At 46.4% G+C, this 18,894-nt stretch overlaps 1 protein-coding gene across 1 annotated transcript in view; it reads left to right on the top strand.

Moving 5' to 3' along the window:
- Window positions 1–18,894, top strand: part of zdhhc8b (zinc finger DHHC-type palmitoyltransferase 8b) — a 66,857-nt gene that overhangs the window by 33,534 nt on the left and 14,429 nt on the right. The gene's annotated exons all lie outside the window — the stretch shown is intronic.

The raw sequence follows: 18,894 nt of genomic DNA on the forward strand, positions 1-18,894 counted from the left end.
CTGTAGCTTCATATTTGATGGACAGACACCAGTGGTATCAATCTTCTCATCTAATTCTCAGAAGGAAGTGAATAAGTGCATTCCCCCACATGTCAAATTATCCTTTTCATTTTCAGAAACACTTGAGAATATTGCGGAAATTGAAGCTCAGTTTACAGGAAATGAGACAAAATAAATTAATGTTCACAAAGGCTACAACTAGCACCTCCTCAGTGAAACACACACATCAACTCCTATGCTAACCATAGCTGCTTACAATAGTAGGCATGAGATCAAGACCCACAGGGAAGCACATCTGGACATCAGTGGTGGGAGAGCAGGTCTGGTCTCAGGCCTAGTCTGTCATAACACATCCAGGCATGTGGACTGCTGAGCAGGCCAGGCTATTATGGAGCCCACCGCCACACCACAGAACCTCCCTTCAAAGTCAGAGGCCATGGACTACACAGGGAACACATGCGCCATACTGTAAATGAAAAAAACTAAAATCATCCACTATGCTTTGAAAATCCTCTGCGGCAGCAGTGTTTTCACCCAGTTTTCAGAACAAAGGCTTCTTGTGCTGTATTGAAACTGGTCTCCTGCTTTATTCAAACCTAAGATGCATATTTTAAGCATTCACCTCACACACTGAGACGTTTTCAGAGCATTTTTAAATCTTGAGAAAAACAAAATATGGGAAGAAATGTCTGTTTGCGCTTCAGTTTTAATATCACGTTTGTAATTCTCGCCAAATTGTTTGTCAGTGTTGTGCCGCAGCCTCCCTCACTGTGCACCCGTGGTGTTTTGTTCTAAATATATACCTTCAATCTGAATGTGGACTCAATCTCTTTTCACATCTGTCGGTGGCTGGACTGACTTGGAAAGCGCAGCATTATGAGGCGCATATGGACAATCGCTTAGGATTAAGAATTTCATATTCCAACTCTGGCTCTGAAAATTCCATAACATTGACTTTTTACCATGATGTCAAATCTGCCAGAGGTGAGCGGAAGGCCAAGTCACTCCAAATGTAGTAGATGTTAAGCCTGGAAATTGGGTTTGACTGAGCACGTCAGAGCTGAAAGAAGGCTGCTTCAGTCGCAGTCAGCGCAGGGTTGTTTGTGTGTACGTGTGTGTGAGGAACGACATTAACTCGGGGTGTATTTAATTCACTGCTGCAGGTGAATTGAAAGTTAATGGTCTTATCTTAGTTTACTGTCAGGCCGGACTTGACTGATGTTTTCTCCAGTATTTTTCCTCCAGCATGCATTTATAATGTGAGCTGCTAAACCCAGATTCTACTCAATACATGATATTTCACAAAAAACAGGCTTTGCAATGCCACCTCGCTGTTGTATTTGTTGAGCATGTTGAATAATGGGTCAGGTAGCCTGCCAGAGCCGCTTTGTCTCTGGTCTCTCTGCCGGCTTCGTGGTTTTTGTCTGTCTGGCCTGACAGCTTCTCAATGTTTTTGCCTGCTGGGTTCTGGGTGAGGTCCAGCTCTGGGGCTGAGGGTGTGACTCACTCAGACAAGTGAGGTTCACTGTCACCTGTGGAGGAACTGATGATCAGCTAAAATACACCAATGCTTCTAATATTCCCACTTTAAAATCTTACAAAAAACACACAAGCTTTTGTAACAGCCAACTCAAAAGCTTCTAAATGGTTTTGCCAGTGATGCCTGAAAGCTGTGGATGTTGAATATGGCTGCAAGGGGGCCTTCTTATATTTGACAATGGCAGGAAAACATCCAATATTAGGCCTTGTTTCTTTTCTTACTCTTCCACTGGGGCATTTCATCACACACTGGCAATTTCTGGCAGTTGTTGCTTCACTAGTTGGGTCCACTGAGGCCCCTCAGGATGATTACCAAAACCTTCTCTGTCTGCTGGTTCGGGGTGTGTTATATCTTATCGTTCATGGTAATATCGGTTGAATTTTTAATATGATTTTTTGTTGACGTAATGAAGTCATTCTGTTATGCACGGCAACAACAAGCACAGCTAAAAGAGAAGGTAACATTGTTATCGGCTCTGGAGTTAGTTCCAAAAAAGGGAGCGACTTCATTAGTGTGGAAGTGGTTTAGTTGCAAAAAGGTCTGATGCACAACAAACCATAAAGAAGTGCAAGATGTGTACAAAAGGGGGCAATACAAGCACCCGGCTGAATATGAGAAGAGCCAAAAATCCCGCGAGAAGAGATGAACAGCTACTGTGAGCTCGAAACCAAGCAGACAAACTGCACTGGCTCAGCATGGCATCGCCGAATCTTTGGCAAGTTGTATTTTGTCATATCATCAAGATATTATTTTAAGTCCATATTGTCCACTCCTATTTCTGGTATCTGACTTTGGCTGTAAGGGAAAAGGAGTACGTGTCGACATCTCCCATTATTTTATTGTACCAGTCGAGCCTTGTGCCATCCATCTCTGCCAACCTCTGTGCCAGCCAGGGCCTGTGCCTGTGTACATTAAACTGATTGATGAACAGTTCATTAGGCTGATGGGCTCTGCAGGGGGAGACAAGCACCCTGCAACATCAAGTGGATTTAAGATGCAACCAGAATTTGCTGGGGTTTGATGCCGGCTGCGTCAGCGGTTTAGATGATTCTGCAGCCCTTGTGACAGATTTTCTGCTGTGAGGACAATTTTTCCAAAAGTGAAAATACATAATAATTGGTATTAGTCACAAACATAGCTGAGGTTTGTGTACATAGTGACTGCCATTGTGCTATGCATTTTATGGGTAAGTTATGTGATTAAGTGGATTAGCTGGAAGGACACGCTTTAGCTGTGAAAACAACACTGTTTGCCCATCCCATTTAATCAGCGGTTCTTGGAAAGGTGGGAGTGTTGTACTGTAAATATCACCAGGACCAGAAGGCAGGCAGGCAGCTGATCCACCAGTAACTGCCAGCGCTGCCTGCGGTGAGGCAACATGACTGTACATAGCGTGGTGTGAAATGTGTGTGTTTAATCCAAGGAAATGTTAGCCCTCTGTTCTCTGAGAGCTCGTTATATTGATGCACATCTCCACATCATTTGTCATCAGTTCCTCAAGTGTTGTATCAGAGCTGGCTCTCAGAAACCCTTGTTAATCAAACCTGAATCATAAGGCAGGTCTTCGACACACCGTGCTGCTCCCTCTATTGGCATGCTGAAATTAAAACTGTGGGTGTTTTTCTGTGCGCTGTCTCCCAGATGAAGCACCGAAATCTCCACATTGTGTCTGCTGCAGACCGAGCGGATTGCTCTGTCCCCTGGAGGCTAGCTTATGTGTGTGTGTGTGTGTGTGTGTGTGTGTGTGTGTGTGTGTGTGTGTGTGTGTGTGTGTGTGTGTGTGTGTGTGTGTGTGTGTGTGTGTGTGTGTGTGTGTGTGTGTGTGTGTGTGTGTGTGTGTGTGTGTGTTGCGTGCTTGTTCAGTCCCAGCTCAACCTCGGCTTCCTGCAGGAAGTGAGAAGAGAATTGGACTGACCTCACTGGTGTGGATGGAGGCAGCTTGCAGATGGCGTTTGCAGATAAATAGGCAGAACAGTCATAATTGTGTCGGAGAGAGCGGGATGGGGCGGAGGCTGGATGGTGGAGGGTCATTGTGCAATTAAGGCACGGACATTAAGGTCAACGCTTTGTCTCGCTTCTTTAAACTCGTTCAGGGCTTTGTGTTTGTCTGTTATGTTCTGCCTCTGTGTGTGTATGTGTCTATCTGTCTACCATCTGCTATATTTCTGGAGTTCCTCCTCAGGTTTCAGCTCAGTTACTCTTAGCTCTCTTCTTCTTACAACTGAGTCGTCACTGGGGAGTGCTGGTGGAGGGGATTTGGCATCAGCGCCCTTTGCTTCGGCTGACAATAAAAATTACGTTCACCAAAGCGCACTGATTGGCGTCTGTCAGCAAGATGTGTTGGATAAGAAACAGAGACTTAACATATGACTTACTGCTGAATTTGACTTATTAGTCACATGACTGCTCATTCTTGACCTGGGTTGGTCCACTACAGTTTGTTAGGTTCATGCTTGATTTTGGATCTTGATGTAAAATGCATTGGAAAGAGGCACAGATGAAAGTGACAGACACAAATACCACAACAGCATTTAAAATGGAAATATTTTGTGTTGGAATTAATTTCTGTTGAATCGCTGGGATTGGTGGATTTGGTCTTGGAAGTCAAGTGAATGTGTGCAAATCTGATTGACTTTGGTGAACAGATTTGCTAAGTGGACCAATAGCTGTCTTGACAGAGCTGAGCTTTGAGAAAATGACGAGTCTAACAAAGTGAAAGCTATTTATTTATTATTTATTAGCTGTGTGTCTCCGCTTTATCAAACTCTACTCCGTCATTGTACAAAAGGCTCTAAAAAGAGGCATGGATTTCCCCTGAACAACCTAATGAACTTATTGTGTCATTTGCAACTAACCAGCCTGGAAACAGTTAGCAAGCTAGATTTCTCTGAGAGTTGTCTCATGTTGCATTTACTGTACAACACTAATGTCCGGCACCCAGTTACCCATAAACAGGCTGCTGAAACAGTCTGAACAACTCGGTCTGTCTCCTCTTTGAGTCATAACTCTTGAAGCTCTTGACAGTGGCCACACATGCAGGCCGCTGCGCTCGGGGTTTAGAATAAGAGTGGCCAGGAATGTGACTCAAGGGAAGCCAACTTCTGCAGGCGTTGCTTTTCTTCCATACGTATCAGCCTGGCAACTGAGTGAGCAGCCCCGATGGCTGTCTGAAGCGAGGGACGTCCATGTTAACTGAATCCACCCACTCATCCCTCCAGAAAAGCCAATATCCAGATTGGGTTTCGTACAGTTGCATATTTCAAACTGGTAGAGCTTAACATGCACACACATACACACACGGAGGCGACAGTTGCTTGGGCTGAGCGGACCGTCCTTGCTGCTGTGGTCTAAATACCCAGAGATATTTATTGTACTTGTCTAGTTGAGCCTCAGTGTCTTTGGCCCCGTAAGCCTCATTTATTCCAACTGACCCATGGCACTCTACTGGTTTCCAGTTTCCCACGGGGAGCCTGAAAGACAGGCAGCACATGTGTCATCACCCCTTGGGGAGATTACGAGACACACCAGCCCACACAGCACACTGTTTGTGAATGCATGCAGATGGGTGTGTGTGTTGTGCCAGTTTATGGACACATGTCAGTGCAAACTGTTTTGCACCAGGAAGAATGATTGACATTTGTTTTACTGGATTATGAGAGCAGACGCTGACTTGCTGGAAGTTTACTGGAGTGTGTGAGGACATTTTGGGAATGTGTGTGTGTATGATTTTGTAGAATCCTTATGGGGAAATAGCGGGGAGATTAACAAAGCATGTGTGTGTGTGTGTGTGTGTCTGTCGCTTAATGCTTAATGCTGCACAGACAGTGAGTAGGAGGATAAAGGGAAGAAAGGTGACGCTCACCTCCTCCCTTCGACGCGCGCACTTGAAAGCGCACACGCTAACTCATTCCTCTCCCATGTGGAAGTATTTGTTTTATCACCGAGCGAGATCCACGTTTGAAAAATGGGACATCTGCTCCCACAAAACACTCATCCATAAGAGGAAACTCTTCAGGGAATGTGACTGACATGTTGTTATCCTCAATCAGATTATGTTACAATCGGCGTTACAGGAAAACAAAAATCTCACTCCGCCTCAGTCGGAAGGCCGTTCATCAAGCAGTTTTGAAATGCAATTTTAGATTTCAGTGAATTTCTCGAGCTCGAAGGTGTGTTATGTACCAGCTGTAAATATAACTTTGGAATGAAACTGCATTTAGACATGAGCCTCAGGTATGGAGCCAGGCATATTGTAATAGTATCAGTGCTCACTGGGCTTATTTATAGTGGGATGTAATTTAGTGTGGTAAGCTGGTTAGACTGTATTTGCAGCTAAGGGGAAACAGAAGTGTTTTTCTTCAAGGCACTGTTTTTCTGCTTTCCTCTCTCTACAGGCAATGGGGCTATGAATATGTAAATTACAAAAGGGCAGCGTTTGGGGGGGCGAAGCATTTTATTTGATTTCAAATGGACCTCTTATGCAATTATGACAATGCAAATTACTCTGAGCTCTGAGCTGAAATACAGATGGAATACAGCGTCTCCTGCAGCTGCACAGGTCCCTCCTCTGCTCTGCTGCGTGAGAGAGAAGCCGACGTTCCTCAAGGCTGCTCGTCAATGAACGGAGCTGAAGTGGGACTTGCTTTTGTCTTTCCCAGTCTCTAAAATTTGGATTAATTGCAAGTCTGTTCACGCATAATAAGCATTAGAAAAAAAAGAGTCCACTCATCCCTTAAAATCCAAATTTTAAAATAAAAGCTCCACTTGGATGCCTGACCTTCTGGATTGAGTTTCCCCTTTCATCTGCTGAAGGACGGAGATTTCTCCGTACCCTCCTTAAATCTGAGTTCAGGGTGTGCAAGTCCGATTTTGTGACATCTCAACACACACCAAGTGTGGTTCAGTGAGCAACTTGCACAAGTGTGATGTGGAACTGGAATCCTCCAGCACACATACATTGAGAGTGGACTGAATGGTGAAGCAACTTTTGAAATGAATTTGTATATTTATAGATTCTGTATTTTTCAGTGGGAGAGTTTTCTGACATTTTGTAGATTATAGACTAAAGACTTAAATTAAAGCAATACTCAAAATGTGAATGCACAGCTCTGCTGATAATGAAATGCTCAGGGCTGGAGGAAATGAGTTTCATGATACCTGGTCACTCTGTGCGGCTCTGCCTGGAACTGCTGTGCTCCACGCCTCCACCAAACATCACCGCTGTCTGCGCTGACACCGGGGCCTGCTGCTGTGCGTGTTTGTGTGTGGAATACTAAATGCCATGTGTGTGAATGCCGAGCCTCAGGGACGTGTTTGCGTCAGAGATTGGCAGGTCTCGGGGGAGTTTGCGGCGAGTGATGCTGCCGTTCATGAATCCCGTGAGGAGTAAAATACATTTGACAGACTGTTATTCATGAGCCCGGTGAGCCAGATGTGAAAAGATTTCTTCTGTGGCTCAGCTCTGAAATGTAATCATTGAGCCCCTCACTCATTTCCTTATAGAATACCGTCCCCATTTTTTAAAATAATAATGAAAACTCACTTCCTGGATGGGGGAAATAACACCAGCCTTGCAACAGATTCTGGATGGCTGGGCCACAGCAGGCAGTCTGCAGTAGAACAGGCCTCCCATGTGCGTGTCAGGCCCGAACTCAAAACAGGACTCAGGAGCAGAGAATGACAGTGAGCAGACTTTTATTGAGTCAAGACAACCTCTATGCAGAGCAAACAAAGGGGCTATGAAACCTGATCTATGAAAATACTCAACAACTCTAGAGAAAACAAAAAACACTCCAAAGGAGGAAAATATCTCAATCACGGATCTATAAAAATTATCAAACTCAAAATCACTCACAGAGAGGAAAATCAAAAGGCTACAAAACTTTAAACTAAAGTCTCTCCGAATGGAGAAAGAGCTAACAAAGAAACAGAAAGAACAGGACAGAAACAAAAAACTCTCCTAAAAGATGGAGGCTAGACTCACTACAACTATGAACTATATGAACTGAAAATCACTCCAAAGGGAGGCAAACCAAGAAAGCAAATTACTCAAAAGACTATAAATGCTAAACTAAACTACAGAATTTACAACAAAAAATCACTCTGACGAGGAAACAAGACTTACAAATACAGACTGTGGCTGTGAGCTATGATGCAGGCTTTGGTGATCGGACATAAGACGAAACACTTCGGCACAGGACAAAGGGAGACGCAGACTATTTAAACACATGAGGGTAATGGGGAACAGGTGGACACAATCAGGAATCAGGGATGACGAACAGGTGACACAAGAGGAAGGGCAAGTGATCTGAAACGAGAGGAGAGTTAGACTTTCAAAATAAAACAGGAAATGACAAGACAATAACCCAAGACAGGACGACCTCACCGCAGTGTGACAGTACCCCCCCCCTAAGGGCCGACTCCTGACGGCCCAGGAAGTTCAGGATGGTCCCTGACAAAGTCGTCTATGAGGGACCGGTCCAGTATGAAGCGGGACGGGACCCACTGACGCTCCTCTGGGCCATAACCCTCCCAGTCAACCAGGTACTGCTTGCCCCGACCCCGGGTGCGCACTGCCAGCAACCTCTTGACCTTGTAGACAGGACCCCCGTCTATAACTTCCGGAGGAGGAGGGGGCGGGAGGGCCGGGACCATGGAACTGTCCTTGACTGGTTTGACCTGGCTTACGTGGAACGTGGGGTGGACACGGAGAGACCGGGGCAGACGCAGGCGAACTGCTGCAGGACCAATAACCTTAGTGATGGGGAATGGCCCCACGAAGCGTGGTGCCAATTTCCTCGAGGTGGTTCGGAGGTGAAGGTTCTTGGCTGAGAGCCACACTCTCTGGCCTGGCTGGTATGCAGGAGCGGGCCGTCTTCTCCGGTCCGCGGCCTTTTTGACCCGGTCTCCCTGGCGGATAAGGAGCTGCCGGGCGGCCGCCCAGATTCGTCGGCAACGGCGGATCATGGCATGGGCGGAGGGCACCGACACTTCAGGTTCCTGGTCCGCGAAGACAGGAGGCTCGTAACCATACGCACATTTGAAGGGTGAAAAACCTGTGGCTGAGGTGGGCAGGGAGTTGTGGGCATACTCGACCCAGACCAGGTGTTTGCTCCATGTTGAGGGGTTCTGGGACACCAAACATCGGAGGCCGGTTTCCAACTGCTGGTTGATGCGTTCGGTCTGGCCGTTGGCCTCCGGGTGATAGCCTGAGGTGAGACTAGCCGTGGCCCCGATGAGACGACAAAACTCCTTCCAGAAACGTGACACAAACTGGGGCCCCCGGTCAGAAACAATGTCCCTAGGAAATCCGTGGACTCTGAAGACATGGTTAATCATAATCTCAGCCGTTTCTTTGGCTGTGGGCAATTTGGGCAAGGCTATGAATCTAGTCATTTTGGAAAATCTGTCTACCACCGTAAGAACCGTGGTGTTACCTTGGGAGACCGGGAGCCCCGTGACGAAGTCCATGGAGATTTCGGCCCATGGTCTGGAGGGGATGGGCAGCGGCTGAAGAAGTCCCATACGTGGCCTGGAGGACGTCTTATTCCTGGCACAGACCGAACAAGCCTCGACGTACTCCCGGACCTCCCGTTCCATGGATGACCACCAGAACCTCCGGGAGATGGCATACATGGTGCGCCGTACCCCCGGATGACAGGAAAGCAGCGAGGTGTGAGCCCAGTGGATCACCTGTGGGCGCAGCTCAGCCGGGACAAACAATCGATTCTCGGGACACCCACTAGGTGGCAGGCTCTCACCGTTTGCATGCTTAACCTCATTTTCTATCTGCCAAGTCACCGCTCCAACCACACAGGTCCGTGGAAGGATTGGCTCTGGTTCTTTGGCAACAGGCTCGGGGTCGTAGATTCGTGACAGGGCATCGGGCTTGACATTCTGGGACCCCGGCCTGTAAGAAAGAGAGAAGGAGAAGCGGTTAAAAAAGAGTCCCCACCTGGCCTGGCGAGAATTCAGTCTCTTGGCTTTACGTATGTATTCCAAGTTCTTATGGTCGGTCCAGACAATAAACGGATGTTCCGCCCCCTCAAGCCAGTGTCTCCACTCTTCCAAGGCCAGCTTGACCGCCAGCAGCTCCCGGTCGCCGACGTCATAGTTCCGCTCCGCCCTGGACAGGCGCCGCGAAAAGAAGGCGCAGGGATGCACCTTCCCGTCCTGTTCCGACCGCTGGGACAGGACTGCCCCAACCCCTTCATTGGAGGCGTCCACCTCGACCACAAACTGCCGCAGAGGATCAGGCATCGTGAGAATGGGAGCCGTGGTGAAGCGGGTCTTGAGGTGCTGAAAGGCTGCCTCTGCCTCCGGAGTCCATAGGAATGGCTGTTTCGTGGAGGTGAGTGCATGGAGCGGAGCCGCTATAGCACTGAAGTGTCTGATAAACCGCCTGTAAAAGTTAGCAAAGCCGAGGAACTGCTGGACTTTTTTGCGGCTATCAGGCGTGGGCCACTTGGCCACAGCGCTCACTTTAGCCGGATCCATCTGCACCCTTCCAGGGGCTACAATGAAGCCCAGGAAGGAGACGGTGTCGGCATGAAACTCACTTTTTTCTGCTTTCACATAGAGCTTATTCTCCAACAACCGTTGGAGGACCTGGGATACATGGTTTCTGTGAGTTTCTAGATCTGGTGAGTAAATGAGAATGTCATCCAAATACACATACACAAACCGGTCTAAAAAATCCCGGAGCACCTCATTTATCATAGTCTGGAATACCGCTGGGGCATTAGTGAGACCGAAAGGCATGACTAAGTACTCGTAGTGGCCGCTAGGAGTATTAAATCCTGTTTTCCATTCATCCCCCTCTCTGATCCTGATTAAATGATAGGCATTGCGTAAATCTAGCTTGGTAAATACCTTAGCCTGCTGCAGCTGGTCGAAAACAGACGTCATCAGGGGCAGGGGATAGCGATTTTTGACGGTGATGGCGTTTAGGGGGCTGTAGTCGATGCAGGGCCTGAGAGATCCGTCCTTTTTCCCCACAAAAAAGAATCCGGCCCCAGCTGCTGACGAGGAAGGACGAATAAGCCCCGCCCTCAATGATGACTTTATGTAATCTTTCATGGCTGCTTTCTCTGGCCCGGAGATGGAGTACAACCGGCCCTTGGGTATGGGGGAGCCAGGAATCAAGTCTATGGCGCAGTCGTAGGGCCGGTGTGGGGGAAGTGACAAGGCCTTGCTTTTGTTAAAAACCTCTCGGAGGTGGTGGTAGCAGGAAGGCACGGAGCTCAGGTCGGAGGTTTCAGAGTCTGTGGCAGAGGTGACAGAGAAGTGATTAATAGCAGTCATGTTATTCCCCTGGACCGGAACCGGTTTGCGGTGGTCCACACAATCCTCCCCCCATCCCATAATAGCCCCTGTTATCCAGTTCACGTGGGGGTTGTGTTGACATAACCAAGGGTAGCCTAAAACCAGAGACTGAGAGGGTGAAGTAACCAAGTAAAAGGTCAGAAGTTCCCAATGCCCCTGGATCTGCAGATCCAGTGGTTCCGTGGCGTGAGTAATCAAAAACAGTTTTTTTCCGTTGAGAGCCCTGGCTTTGATGGGGCTGGCCAGGGGGTTCGATCTTAACCCCAATGTCTCCGCCAGCCCCCAGTCAATTAAGCTCTCATCGGCCCCAGAGTCTATGAGTGCCTCAATGTTCATAGTGATGGCATGGTGCGTTACCTTAACAGGCGTCAGGCTGCGCGGAGCGCGGTCCGTGGCTGGGGGTTGACTCACCTCCTGGATCTTTTTGGCCGGACAGGTAGCAACGAGGTGATTAGATTTGCCGCAGTAAAAGCAGCTGCCTTCCTGCTGGCGTCGTCGTCGCTCCTCCGGTGTCAGCCGTGTCCTGCCAAGCTGCATGGGCTCCTCTTCCCTGGTGGGGAAGGAGGGAAAACGGTGCTCAGGCGGTGAATCACGGAGAACTTGCCCCCCCGGGGCAGGAAAACACGGAGCCCTCTCCGACCTCGAACCACTGCTCCGCGGATGCCGGAGCTCACGAACCCGGTTGTCAGTCCGGATGGCAAGCGAGATGAGTGAATCCAGGTCCGCAGGCAAATCCAGGGGCAACAGCAGCTCCTGGATATGAGTCGCCAGCCCCTTCAGGAAGACATCGTACAGGGCGGTGTTATTCCACCCACTCTCCGCCGCCAGGGTGCGAAAGCGAATAGCATAGTCGCACACCGAGTCCCGGCCCTGTGTCACTCTGCTCAACTCCCTGGCCTTTTCCCTGTCAGTCGACACAGGATCGAAAGTCATCATGAGAGCAGTTTTGAAGTCTGTAAAAGAGGAGCAAAGCGGAGAGTCTCGAGCCCACTCAGCGGCGGCCCAAGCTTTGGCTCTCCCTGTCAGGTAGGAAATCATGAATGCAATTTTAGACTTGTCTGTGATGAATGCGTGCGGGAGCTGTTCAAAATGTATGGAACAATCAATAAGGAAAGCCCTGCATTGTCCTGGTTCCCCCGAGTATCGCTCCGGGGAAGCCAACTTGATTCCCATCCCGGCCACGCCCTGGGACGCGGCCGCAGCAGGAGCTGGGGGTTCCGGCGCCGCTGATGGTGGGGCTGTCTGCCGCAGGTGGTCCGTCAGCTCCCTCACCTGGGCCGAAAGCTGGCCAAGCTGACCCACCATCGCCGTCTGGAACTCCTCCTGACGAGAGATGCGGGCTTCCTGAGCCTGTAACGTGGCCGCCCACCGGCCAGCCTCTGCTGAGTCCATACTGGCCGAAGTGTACTGTCAGGCCCGAACTCAAAACAGGACTCAGGAGCAGAGAATGACAGTGAGCAGACTTTTATTGAGTCAAGACAACCTCTATGCAGAGCAAACAAAGGGGCTATGAAACCTGATCTATGAAAATACTCAACAACTCTAGAGAAAACAAAAAACACTCCAAAGGAGGAAAATATCTCAATCACGGATCTATAAAAATTATCAAACTCAAAATCACTCACAGAGAGGAAAATCAAAAGGCTACAAAACTTTAAACTAAAGTCTCTCCGAATGGAGAAAGAGCTAACAAAGAAACAGAAAGAACAGGACAGAAACAAAAAACTCTCCTAAAAGATGGAGGCTAGACTCACTACAACTATGAACTATATGAACTGAAAATCACTCCAAAGGGAGGCAAACCAAGAAAGCAAATTACTCAAAAGACTATAAATGCTAAACTAAACTACAGAATTTACAACAAAAAATCACTCTGACGAGGAAACAAGACTTACAAATACAGACTGTGGCTGTGAGCTATGATGCAGGCTTTGGTGATCGGACATAAGACGAAACACTTCGGCACAGGACAAAGGGAGACGCAGACTATTTAAACACATGAGGGTAATGGGGAACAGGTGGACACAATCAGGAATCAGGGATGACGAACAGGTGACACAAGAGGAAGGGCAAGTGATCTGAAACGAGAGGAGAGTTAGACTTTCAAAATAAAACAGGAAATGACAAGACAATAACCCAAGACAGGACGACCTCACCGCAGTGTGACAGTGCGTCCCACTGGGTTCAGCGTTAATGAACTAATCAATGGGACGGAGTTCTCGCTGTGGGCTGAATACATTACTTTAAGTGTTCCCGGTGGTCCGCTAGCATCGTCTAGAGTTACAGGTGTTATTCATGCTCACAAGCATCACAGTCTGATAAGGCTTAATTTCTGATCCTGTTAATGGGTGACATATTGTTACTGTGGAAAACATCTTTAAGTCATTTAAATACAATTAAAAACCAACAAAAGACAAAGACATTGCATATTTTCTGCAGAATTCTCTCCCATATCGAAAAATGTTGCTAGTCAAACTGCATTATATTAACTCTGGCATTGAATGGGACCTGGGATTTGTTTCTTTTCATTTAGATTCTAATTTCAGTTTAATCATTGTATTCACTTTCAATAGCAAGTTAGCACTGTTGTATTTGATATGAAACTGCAACTTAAAAGCAGGCCGAAAAGCAGACTTTCACTGCCCTCTCTGGTCCAAAGATTGGAATTTCACAGTGTACTGACACACCCTGTTTCTCCATCACTCCAGCAAGATGAGAAGTTAAAGCACTGGAGGTCAGCAAAAAGAGAATTTGTGCTGGTGTTAAGTTGATTTTTAAAGAGGATTGACGCTGACTTTATGCTTAAAGCCCATGCAGTGCTAACAGCTATAAACATCCTGATGATTTCATCAAGGTTATTTCAGTTTGGAGACAGTTGGAGCACCCCTTTAATTGTCATACAAAGTATTATGTGTCTAGATTGGATATAAAAACGATTGCACCCATAATAATGAATTTGAGTTCGGCTGACTGACATGCGTTTAACTCCTGAATGAATCCGACACATTTTTCACTTTAGTGAAAATGTCTTACTTCATGTTGGACTACAAAAAAAGTGCTACCCGTCAGTGTCGGTGCCAAAAGAATTGACTCAGTTTTCTCTTTGATGGTTGTTCGCACTCTGCCCTCCTCACACAACCGCCCCCACCCCGGCCTGCTCCCAGAGCTACTAAAAGAACAGATAAGAGCAACATCAAAGGCCGTCCTGCTTTTTCTGCTCTGATCCAAAGGCAGGCAAATGAAGGACAGGAAGATTTGAGTAGCCAAATAGCTTTGGGGTGTGTAGTGTGTAGTGAACGTGTAGATGGCTTTACATGCTAGATGTGACTGATTATCACAACCCTGTGTGCCAACAGACCAGTCCTACCAGCCTCATCAAGCACCTAATTACTTCACAAAGACCACAGAGCCTTTTCCTCCCCCTATAGGTTTTCCACAGCTGTGGGATTAGAGGCTTCTTTTCAAAGTGTTCCACCCAGATTTTGTTTAATCAACGGATTCAAGTCTGTGTTTTTTAGGGTGGCTGGCAATCAGCTGAGTTTTGAAGAGGGGATTTGTGTCCATGCTTTTTTTTTTTTTTTTTTTTTTTTTGAAAGACAGCTGGGTTATCGTCACCAGAAAGCCAGGGTGTTTTCTCTAATCTTAATGCCCAGCTACAGACACCCCTACTGCTGCAGTGAGTGAGGAGGCTATCAGATACCAGAGGCTAAGATTGTCTTTCAGTCTCTAAGCTGTAGCTGGATGGAGCTAAGTGTGTGTTTGTGTGCGTCTGTGTGTATTATGATTTCATTTTGTCTCGGGGTGGATATCAGACGCAGCATCATTGTTATCCACAAATACAATTTAGAGTGAGTTCATCTTGCATTTTCCATGAACCAGATCCCAGCTGTAGCTGGAAAACGGGGTTGATGACAGCAGTGAGACTGAACCAGAACAGTAAAGCTCTGGGTCATACAGCCAAAACAATGAGCTAAGAGATGCAACAATATCCTGCAGAGTTGAGCTGAACTGCAGTCCGGTGATAATACTCTGTGGATTTCACACTCTGAAAATTAAAATAACTGATGCCCACAAAGTAGGAGAAGGCTATGAGAAGATAGCAAAGCATGTTCAGGTATCTGTTTCCTCAGTTTGGAATGTAATGCAGAAATCACGGTGAGCAGGATGGCGGTGATCAAGTTGAGGTCTGGACGGCCAAGAAAACTTTCTGAGAGAACTGCGTGCAGGATTGCAAGAAAGGCAAATTAAAAACACAAGTCCGACTGCAAAAGAAAGAAAGATTTAGCAGACTCTGGAGTGTTGGTGCATTGTTCTGCCGTGTAGCTGCACCTGCACAAATACGACCTTCATGCAAAATCCAGCATCAGAAGTTTGTGTAGAAACATCAAAACAAGCCTGATGCATTTTAGAAACAAGTGCTGTGGACTAATGAAGTTCAAATAGAACTTTTTGGCTCCCATGAGCAAAGGTATGCTTGGAGTAAAAAGGGTGCAGAATTTCATGAAAAGAACACCTCTCCAACTGTTTGGGACGGGGGTGGATCGATGCTTTGGGCTTGTGTTGCTGCCAGTGGCACAGGGAATATTTCAGCTGTAGAGGGAAGAGTGGATTCAATGAAATATAAGCAGATCCTGCAATCAAGCATCACACTGTCAAAAAAGATGAAGATGGAAAGAGGAAGGCTTTGACAGCAGGATACTGATCCTAAACACACCTCAAAATCCACAATGGACCACCTCAAGAGGCTCAAGCTGAAGGTTTTGCCATGGCCCTCACAGTCCCGACCTAAACATCATCAGAATCTGTGGACAGACAGAGCGGTATATGCAAGATGGCCCAAGAATCTCACAGAACTAGAAGCCCTTTTAAAGGAAAAAGGAGTGAAAATACCCCAAAGAGTCTTAACTGGCTACAAAAAGCCTTTACAAGCTGTGATACTTGCCAAAGAGGTTATTACTGCATGCTGACCATGCAGGGTGCCCAAACTTTTGCATCTGGACCCTTTCCATTTTTGTGATCTTAAAAATTGTGAAAGATGGTAATAAAAAAAAGTCATCTTGCTTAAAATATTAAAGAAATGTGTCCTCTTTAACTTTATGCAGTTTGGAAATCAGGTCATCTTTTACTCACTCACGCCTGTTCACAGGAACTGAAACATGCATACCACTGTATTAGTGTCATTTTCTTTCAGTGTAGGAGTCAGAAATCAGATGGCTTTCCCAGTTCTCAGTCAATTCTAATCAAATAATACAACTCAAAATATGTATTTGACAACTTGCTGTATTTTCATCCATGTTTGCATTCCAGCAATCATGTCAGACCTAGAAAATTAGTCAAATGCAGAGTCATACTTTGCCGCCATTGCTGCAATTATTTTATTAGAGTTGCATTAAATCATGATGCTTGCATCACGTATTGAATCAAGAACATATTTTGCCAACCTGAGGCGCTTTGGATAAAACCACAATGAGTCATATTGAAATGAGGAAAGCTTCAGAAAGAGAGTCAAGGCGCGATCCCCCTTTAACGATGCTAATGTATGAAGACAAAGTGAGGGCTGCTGTGTGGATGGCGTACCCTTTGGTAGCAGTCTGCCTCATATGATCGAGGTTAGTGAGGAGACTGTTCTGCTCTGCCAGCCTGAGGAGCAAGCTGTGGATTATTCCTCTTTAATCACTGGGTTTTACCTTGCTCTACTCCTTCTTCCAGCCAGGAGATGAAATGTGATTTTCATTTCTTTTATTCCTCAGCATGAATGTTATCTTTACACCTCTGCTGAGGCTGTGTGCTGGGCATGTTCTGGGGGCTTCTGAGCCGCGTTTTAAATGCTGATTGGCTGGAGCGTGTCCGCTTCGTTACCTCTCCAGCTCCTGTTTGCAGGAGTTTTAATTACCGCAGAGAATCCAGGCCTTTCTTCCACTTTGGCCAGCCTCAGGACTTTAAGCAAGGACAGAACCAGACTCATTACATTACTGTTCTTCTGGCAGCAAACGCTCCTTCGGCTTTATGAACTTGGTCCAAACTTTTTGACAAGCCGAAGGCTTTTCTGCCCCAGTTGAAGTATCATGGTTACACAAGCAGTAAAAGTGGCTAGTAAACAGTGTTGATAAGCACTCTGTGGTTATTTGTTACTCAAACACAATTAACCAGTGTCTGTGGCCTTAATCAGGCTTTTTCTCTGTCACATTTTCCTCCCACACTGTCTGCTTCCCAGGCTCCTAAAATGGTTGCTGTCAGCTGCACTCCATTTTTTTTTCCCTCCTCTCTGACTCGACTGTATCACAATGTGGGCAAAAATACATGAACCTTTGACAGGCGAGTAAATTGGGATTTTGTACGACGGTAGAGCTGCATGCTATTGCTTTTCTTTGATCAATTATTAAGCGTTTGTACCTTGTCTACTTGCTGCCAAAGCTGTGATGACACAGCACGGCACTACTCAGTCCCCTGTATAATTCCAGTGAAATGTACATTGATGTTATGTTGCAAAAGTAAATATGTGACATAAAATAAGCCATTGGAACTGTATCCAGAGAATGAGCTGGACCAAACTTTTAGTTTGAAGTGTCTTCATTTAAAAAAAAAACAAACATAACTATCTGCCCATTGCATCCACTGACAGTGTGCCTTCAAAATGAGATCACAAACAATGCTGTGATTTCCTGGTGATTGTCTAATTATAAGAAACCGCATCTCTGCCTCTAATGAGTTTATAATATGCTTGTAATGGTTTTGATTATGATGTGAGCCCCACTTACAAATGACGTGAATGAAGACAAAGCCCTTACGTGTTGTAGTGGTATCTTGTGAGAATGAATCAAGCTCGCACCACCCGTGCTACTGGTTATGAGAGGCCACCTCATCCCCGTTAGCGCCTCTGTTCTCTATTAGTGGCTCTCTTCAGCCACGGCTCTGAATAATTCAACAAAGCAAAAGAGGATGGGCAGAGCCGGAGAGGAGATATGGATTGAAGATGATCTCGGGGCATGGGCACCAGGAAATTGACTTTCTGACGTCAGATTAAGCTGGAGAAACACGCTTGAATGTGTTAAGTCTGTTTGTCTATCGCATGTGCAGATGGATGTGGGTGTCATCGTCATTATGTCAGGGAAGAGAGCTGGAAACAAAAGTGTAAGTGAGGGACTCTCTTTGAAACCCCTTCTTCCCTCTCGTTCAAGATACTTAATTAATTCATAAATTCTGTCTGAGCCTCTGACCTGAAGGATCTCTGCTGTATGTCCAACCACAGGCGTTAACACGTCTTCATTCTGACAGTGTTTCATCCCTAGAGAGAGCACACAAACAGCTGGCTTGAATGATAGCACCCTAAGAGGCACACGGCGTCTTGACATTTGAGTCCAGGTGATTGAGCAGGGCTGTGGGTGTGTTTCAGGTGTCTCCACAGTTGAATATTTCACAGCGCTGACTGAGTTATGACTCGCAGGCAGTGGAGAAGGTCAGTCTTGATGCAAAATGTTGGTGGAATTTAAAGGAGGTTCTCCATTGATAACCTCTGTGATGTAATTTACCAGCACAGCAGAGTTTAGTCAGATGCATGTGATGGCAAATACCCTTCAGCTAGGTTGAGCTACAGTTCAGAGAGGAGCTTTTAATGCGAGAACAGTTCATCAGAACTGAAATAAAAGCTTTTCCAGGTGTGGTTTGCTTTACTTTTGGCCATGCAAGCAGCAGGGTTTTAGGAATGCCAATGCTGGTCAGTTGCTCCGTCAATCACTTAAGTCCTAAAGTGGAATATCACTAATAACAAGTACAGGATGGATTGCCATGGAATTTTGTCATTCAAGGTCCATTTTTCCTCACCACTAGGTTGATATTTGCTGGTTTTTAGTGTAATATCTCAATAACTATTGGGTGGATTGCCTTTAAATGTGATACACGCATTGATGTCATCCTCATGAAGGTCACGTTGTCATCAAGCTCATCATGTCAGCAAATGTCCAATACTTGAGTTTATGATCAAATATCTGCAAGACTAATCACATTCCCAACAGTCTCAGCTGTGTTTGTGT

This window comes from Chaetodon trifascialis, chromosome 6, assembly GCF_039877785.1.
Source record: "Chaetodon trifascialis isolate fChaTrf1 chromosome 6, fChaTrf1.hap1, whole genome shotgun sequence".
In the NCBI taxonomy this organism is placed as follows: Eukaryota; Metazoa; Chordata; class Actinopteri; order Chaetodontiformes; family Chaetodontidae; genus Chaetodon; species Chaetodon trifascialis.